Source organism: Lactuca virosa, chromosome 5, assembly GCF_052849685.1.
Source record: "Lactuca virosa cultivar CGN04683 chromosome 5, Lactuca_virosa_CGN04683_v6, whole genome shotgun sequence".
Lineage (NCBI taxonomy): Eukaryota > Viridiplantae > Streptophyta > Magnoliopsida > Asterales > Asteraceae > Lactuca > Lactuca virosa.
In genome coordinates this window covers 345,707,819-345,715,814 of record NC_136430.1, presented here as the reverse complement: position 1 = coordinate 345,715,814, position 7,996 = coordinate 345,707,819, and the positions used below count along the sequence as shown (strand labels likewise).

General features: G+C 36.8%; 1 long non-coding RNA gene across 2 annotated transcripts; it reads left to right on the top strand.

Annotated features, from left to right (window-relative positions):
* Window positions 1-1,807: 1,807 nt before the first annotated feature.
* On the top strand, window positions 1,808-6,877 carry LOC145116344 (uncharacterized). Of its 2 annotated transcripts, XR_013712013.1 has the most exons (12): window positions 1,808-2,320; window positions 2,403-2,490; window positions 2,616-2,764; window positions 3,162-3,674; window positions 4,523-5,025; window positions 5,228-5,296; window positions 5,484-5,623; window positions 5,709-5,827; window positions 5,905-6,026; window positions 6,111-6,242; window positions 6,335-6,492; window positions 6,645-6,877. It is a non-coding gene; the product is annotated as an uncharacterized LOC145116344 (long non-coding RNA). The 2 variants fall into 2 exon arrangements; XR_013712012.1 differs by having other exon boundaries at window positions 4,523-5,296.
* The last annotated feature ends 1,119 nt before the right edge of the window (window positions 6,878-7,996 follow it).

Here is a 7,996-nt window from a genome sequence, read left to right as displayed (position 1 = left end):
TGACCTAACCATTCCACCAGGTCAGTGATCTGTTGGTGAAAGTGCAAGCGGCGAATTTCACCTTGTTGGCTTCAGAACAGGAACAAATTTCGAAGATGGATTCGATCTTCTCGAACCATTGGGTCAGGGCAATAACACCACCATTACCGTCGAAAGATGTAGGTTTTGCATTCATGAAGTCTTTATAGGAGCACTCCTTCTGGTGTCCTTGACAACCTTCATGATTTTAGGGATGAATACCACTTCCCGACCCACCAGAACCACCCGGATTAATTTGTGACAAAGCGGCAGTCACAGCGGCAGTAACAGCTGCCTGGAACATAACGGGATCGAACTGAGGAAGTGGTGGCGGTGTTGGATCCGTCGAGGAATTCTTGCTCTTTTTGCTGGGTCTTTTCTTTGGAGGCATCTTGTTCTAAAAATAATCAGGAAGAAGAGGGTGGTAAGTCCTCTGGAATCGAATCAAGAGATATGAAGCAAGATATATCTCAATATGATGGCTAGAGTGTTCTACTAAGCGATAAACAAGGAAAAGGTACTAACGCAAGTAAATTATCACAAAAAGGAATGAGTAGCAACACTTGGAAATGAATCTCTGAAATGAATTTGACTTTAGTAAAATACTCCTATAGAATTTTAAGTTGTAGGTTTAGTTGTATCGATATTTTGTGGTATGAATACTGGGTAAGTTTTAGGTCTGTCGCAACACCACAGTCACTCCCAAGCACATGTTGGTCATGTCTCGAATAAATATAGTTGATCAGGCTATATTGACCCTAGACATGATTACATAGCTGCCCAGGTTTAACCACAGAGTCCAACATCCAAATACTTTTGTTTTGTTCTACTCATGATATTGGTTATGGTATGTAGGTATACTTGTATACTTTTTGTAAAATACTTATATTTTAAAGTATACTTTTAGTTCAGAGCAATTCGGCCCCTTAGTGTTTATAGTTGTATACCATTTAAGGTTTGGTATACTTAGTTCCCTATAAACAATAACTCTGATACCAATCTGTCACACCCCCGAACCGTGGAAACAAAACGGCGGAAACGTCCTGAGTGGATGACGTCATGCGTAGTATCACAACAATTGCATCATAGTAATCAAAGTAAACACAACCATTACATTGCAATATGAATATTTACATCTGTTTAAAAAAAACATAGTTTGTATACATCGAAATGAGACAAAAGAAAAAGACGAGACTTCAAAATACTCCGTCTTCACCAAAAGCTGGCATGGGTACCTGTGTATTGTTGCCCTGAGAATACAAGCGAGTTTTGAAAACGTATCCGCATAAAGCTGGTGAGTTCATAAGCATGATTTTATAATGAAAACTAGTCACTGAATTTGTATAATTAATTCATTTTCATTATAGGTAAAAACCCCGTTTGTGTCGAACACCTGGTCATCACCAGTATGAAAATGTATTTCATTTGAAAACCCTGGCTTCCGCTAGTAGGTAAAGTATGTTCAGTTTGGCTGGGAAAATCCCTTATCTTCCCTGGTATACAGGCCACTACAAGAAAAAGACCCTTTTACGACGCGCAAACCACGACACTCATTGATTTATGTTACGCAAAAGAGAGTGACATTAAAAGAGTGTCATCTATTCAAAAAATTTAAGGATTTAGGTCACGCATTATTGCATGCCCTTAAATTAGTGTCTAAACGAAAAAACACGGAGGGCACATGTGCGTCATCTAAGGATGTCACTTTATAAGTTTTAATGGAACGCGCGTTCCATCCTTTAATAGCAGGGGGAAATGAAATCCTAAAAAATTAAAAACCCCGCGTTTCATCCATGGTTTCCATGTAAACCCTAGACCTCGGTTTTGTTCTCTGATCAATTTGTTGTTGTTCGGGAAGGAATAACGAACTTATCCTCTCCACCAGCCGACAACCTTCATTATCTGCTTCTCCTTTTCTCTGTAAACCCTAGACCTCATTATGCGGCTGTAACTCTTCTTCCCTTTCGTATTTTTGGAGCTTGGCAGCCATACAGTGGTCAACGATGTCGACTATCCTCTTTTATCCACCATTTTCTCCCTCTGAGACGTTAAAGACACGCCATCCCAAAATTAGAAGAACTAGGGCTTTTGTGCTCTGGATCTCACAGGAAACAAGTTTTCCTCGTCCCCACCCTCACCCATCCAAATTCCTTCTTCTTCAAATGATTATATGTTCTTACCTCTCAACCGTACCTGAATCAATATCTCTGTCTCTCTTGTGTCTATTCTCTCAATATCTCTCGCGCTTTCCTATTTACAGCCAGAGTTTGAGAGCGAAAAGAAAAAAAAAGAAAGAAAAGATGTGCCTATTCTTCCTCTTTCTTCCTCTGGTTCGATCACAACCCTTCTTCTCCCTTCTTATTATTATTTTTTTCGATTTGCAGGTGAGGGTGTGAGGTGGCATTCGAAGGTTGTCAAGGGGTTGTCAGGGGATGATGGCTGGTGATTGTTCGTCTTCATTTGTATTCCCATGTAAATTGTCATTATCCTAATTATAAAATTAAAGCTAAAGAGCAATTTTAGTTTTTCAATTGTTTCATGTTGTGTGATTTGATATATATGTATATTGGGTTTTAATTCATTCCCCTGAAATTTAGGGTTCTAGGTTCATAAATGCAGAGAAAACAACACACACCCATTGATTCATGTTGTGTGATCATGTTATCATATGATGGGTAGAGATGACAAAGAAATCCATGGCGATTCCGATGGAGAAGTCTCTCATCCTTTTTGCGAAAGCATTCAGGTATATCTTCATAGAAACAGCATCAGAGATCAGATTGAGTTGTTAAACATTCTAAATCATTAATCATAACAGAGATTAGTGATGGAAGAGATGGAAATCGTGAAATGTTTCACAAAAGAATCACTGGTTCCATATCGTGGAATGAATTCTCGGTAATTTTCGTTCTTATGAATATTGGTTAGCTGGAATTGGAATTCAATTCCATTCAATTTCCAGTGTTTGGTTGCAAATGACTAAAGAACTAAATTCCGTTGGAATTCAATTCCATTCCATTTCCATAAACTCATGGATTTCAATTCCATTATCCACTCTATTTTGCTTCATGGATGAAATTTTACCAATCTTCCCTCTTTTGTATAAATGAAGTACTTACATACCCATTGTTATGCATTTGCAGGAAATGTTGTTGCTGCTACTTCCTATTCTCAATTCATCTTCAATGAAAAGTCTTTTTCGTCCATTTTCAAAGGACAAGTCTTCAGGTTCTGAGGGGGATGATACATTATGCCCCATATGTAAGGCCAATCCAACAATCGCATATGTTGCTCTTCCTTGCCACCATAGGTACATAAATGATACACATAGTATTTTCCAAAACTCTAATTTTGTTGCTTGCCACATTTAATCTAAGGTAAGTAACAGAAATGGTCCATGTGGCTGTATGATTGTTGCACTGGCAGTCCAACTTTTTTTCCCAAAACTCTGATTTTGATGCTTGCCACATTTAACCTTATCATGTGTTATAAAGAAAAAGAATGGGATATTGAGCAGCTTGTGGGATCTGGTGGCATGCCATCATCACATTCAGCAACTGTGACTACTCTTGCTGACTGCTCTTGTTGCTACTGTTGGTTTTTTGGATGGTATTGGTGGCACTAAATTTGCAATTGCTATCATACTAGCTTTTATTGTATGATTTCTCTCTCTCTCTCTCTCTCTCTCTCTCTCTCTCTCTCTTTATTGTTGTTGTTTGTGAATTCATTGTGCTGCATCTTGTAAATCAAATTAACAGTTTATGATGTTTGTGAATTCATAAACGATGAACATGACAACAACACTGAACTGTCAAGGCCTCAGGGGCAAAATAGTAAAAAAAATTGTATACTTTGCTGTGTTGTACTGTACTACTCGTAGAAATAATGCATATATTATTTTTTTGGGTTAATAAATTATTCTATAAAATTCATGTAAAATATTTTTTGTATATGACTCGAACAGAATCTAGATATTTCGAGCAACATATGTGAAAACCATGTAATATTTATTTATTTGTTTATTAATTTTCATACATTCTATATTATGAAGTCGATAAATTTGTTCTTTATTTAAATGGAAAAATATTTTAAAAGTATTTGTATTTTCTTATTTATAAATTGTACATCAAAAGGCATCCGTATTACATCAAAAGTTGCCACCTGGGATCTAGCTGCTCTTATCTTGAGCGTTCCTCAACACAAACCTGGTGAGGAATTGCACCTTCCACACCTTCAGATATTGACTAAGCGACAAGCTCAAAGGGAGGAAGAGCTATCCCAATCAGGGGCCATAATTGGTTCTTATTATTTTTTTTAAGAATCAGGGGCCATAATTGGTTTTAGAGTAAACCCTTTTCATTTTTTGTTCTTATTTCATGGCATTTTCCTAATAAAAATGTAATTTTATGAACTAGATACCTCTTAGTCTATCTATATTCGTGTATGTGTGTGTTGATGAGCCACTTATTTCATTCTTTTACTGATTGAAATTGGTTTTACACAGTTCGCCGTCGTACTTTAAGCTTCCTGGAAAGAGATCAGGTGGAGGAGAGGTAGTACCAGATGAGACATTACGCCCCCAACTAATGACACTCCTCCCATGCATTTTCTCCTGTGTCCGCCATTCTCATGTTGCTGTGAGACTATCTGCTTCAAGATGCATCACATCAATGGCAAAGTCAATAAAAGTCAACATCATGGGCTCAGTAATCGAAAACATAATCCCTATGTTGGGAGACATGGCATCTGTGAATGCTAGACAAGGAGCAGGGATGATAATGAGTCTGCTTGTTCAAGGATTAGGCACTGATCTTGTTCCTTATGCAAGGATGTTAGTTGTCCCTCTTTTAAGGTGTATGAGTGATTGTGATTATTCTGTTAGAAGAAGTGTCACACACAGCTTTGCTGCCCTTGTCCCTCTTTTACCCCTTGCACGTGGTGTCTCTCCTGCTCCTGGATTGAGTGAATGCCTGTTGTCTAGAAGTAGTTGAAAGTCACCCTGAGAAGGTATCAGCAAGAGGGTATAAACTGGTTAGCCTTTTTAAAGAGGTTTAACCTTCATGGAATTTATGTGATGATATGGGGCACTGGGTATATGAGATTGAAAAATTCATTGATGCCTTTATTATATCTTCACAGTTTCAAAACTACAATGTGATTCGTATAGATGTTTAGCATTTGAGACATATTTTTTGGAACTATTATGCAGAATAATGTGTTGGAGTTGTGGTCTTTTTTTGACTTTTTGATGCCCGGATTTCTTGGAACAGCGAGACAAGTATGTTAGTCTTTCATCCTCTTAGCATAATCACTAATACACAAGAATCATGTTACAAGCATTAAGTTAGTGTTTACAATGACGGATTCAACAAAGGAATGTAATCTTTTATCCACTTTAATATCTATAAACTTATGCCCTTAAATTATTTTTTTATAATTTCCAATTTTACCCTTTTTGGTCTCAGAAATACAATGGGTCTACATCAGGCAGTTGCAGATTGCATTGAGCGTTGCCATGCTGCCAAAATGAGAACCGATCATACTTGGTTCAGGACAGTTGTGTTGGCTGGAGGCACTGCATGGTAATGTTTACCAGGGTTACCAGGTATAAATTAATTTATAAATATAAATGTTTTTAATTTTTAATATAATATTAATTTATAAATGCTTCATGTTTTAATTAATTATAGAAAGATTAGAAAAGGAAGTACATGATCTTCTACCTCCCTCCATATCCAATGGAATTCGTGTTATCACTTCCCCTTATGGTGCAGATTCTGCATGGTATGGAGCAAAACTTCTCAGCAATGTAAGCATCCACAACCCTAATTTTTTTTTTAATATTTCTTTTATGAATTAAAAAAAAGTATATTTTAATCTTTGTAGTTGAGCACATTTCCAAATTCATGGTGCATCACTGAGGAGACTCATGCTTGATTATGTTTTGGATAAATCAAGTCCATCAACTGGTACCCCACATGGGAAAAAGAAAAAGAAAGTAACAACATGTAATAATATATTAATCTTTATGATAAATTGTATTTATAAATTTGTAAATGTGTCGTTTTTTTAATACAAGTTGTTTTCTGCAGTGGGATAGTCACTCCAAGAAAGTATTTGATCAAATATATTACCTGATGTTACTGAACATAGAAGGCTTTCAATTATTGTGCATCTTTTGAGTACTTTAGGGGAGAGTGGAAGCTTAGCTTCATTACAGATAGGTAAGTTTGTCTATTCCAATTTTATCCTTGCTAAACTGCCATGTGTACATGTGCACATTCTGATTACTTCATTTTCTCTGATATTGGTTCAGACTTGGTGTTGTTTGTATTAACTTTTACACTTGATGCTTACATTGTTACAAAAGAGTGGCATGTTGTTGTTCGTGTTGACTACATTCCTTCTCGTGTTGACTTACCTGCTTTAGGCCATGGGAAATATGTTGAACTTGTTAATCCATTTCAATGGAAGGTAACTTTCTTCATTTATTTACTTGTTTGCTGCCAATTTGTATGCATAGTCATAGTTTGACTTAATTAGTTGCTTATTTTGTTTATTAGTTGCTTGTTTTCTAGCTTATTATAGTCACTGATTGGTTTCTTGTTATGCTTAAATCTTAACAGCTATCATGGAAACCTTCAACAGTAGTTTTGGACTGGCACCTTCTTGTAGAAGATATCGTGTACGTGTTCTTGTGCTGCTATTGTGGATTCGGGAACATCCTTTTGCTTACTGGTCCAACTGTATGTATCTCACATGAAGCTTCTGTTAGAACTATTAATCTTAGGGATTTCAAGTTTTTCATATTTCTTGTATCTAATTAGTTTGTAAATTTCCGTTACAACTTTTATTGATTTGTTTTATCTTTCCATGGAACCATATTTGTATGACATTAAATTTTATGCAATGGATTGTATTTTTATATATGATATTTTATTTATTATGAGACATTATGCAAATTTAATTTGAAAAATAGTAAATCTATAAATAATATTTTTTTAAACATATAAAATTACGATACGCAAAAATGTGTGTCATCTTCATTTATGACATGGCCATTCTTGACAGGGGCTTTAATGATACGCAATGCGAGTCGTAAATGCGCGTCGTAAGGTTACAACACGCAAATGCGTGTCGTCTTCCTTTATGATAGGGCCTTCCTTGATACGCATTGCGTGTCGTAAATGTGCGTTGTAAATCGCGTGTCGTAAATGTGCGTCGTAAATGTGCGTCGTAAATGCGCGTCGTCTATAGACGACGCGCAAAAGCGTGTCGTCTCTCCTTATGACAGGGTCTTTCTTGACATGCATTTGCGCGTCGTCTGAGCGTTTTACGACATGCATTGCGCGTCGTAAAAGGCTGTTTTTCTAGTAGTGGGCGTTAGTTGCTTTAATGGTTTCGAAATCGTAAGGCATAAGTAGCATACTTATGTTATTAAAGCAATTAGTTATGAAAGGTATATTATTCCGTAAAAGAGTCGTACAATTGGCGAGTTTTATGACCATACTTAAACTTGACACGACGTGAAACGGACGCCGAAATCCTTTATGACATTTATCACCCGTAGACCTGCTGGTCCGTCTCTAGCTAGCAGCCAGGTGCAGGGTAGTCAGTCCCGTATAGATCTATACACAAAGGCCACGCTTTCCCTCCAGGAAATTATGGTTCATAAGGATAGTCCTCCACTTAGGTTATGTTGTAAGTGATGGGTTTTGAGCATCCTAACACTTCCTAAGTGTACATGCAACCCTAATAACCTTGGATCTATGTTTGTCTAATTATCATGCAAAGTTGAATTCCAAGGTTATATTCCTATCTAGCATACATGGGGAACAAATTTTAACTTGCATGAAAGATAGAATAACTTACCTTGTTGTTGCTTATGATCCTTGAAACCTTGTGAGCCTAGCACCCCAAGTGTGATGCCTCAAATGCTTCACATAACACCAAATGCTTTTGGAATGACTTTAGAGAG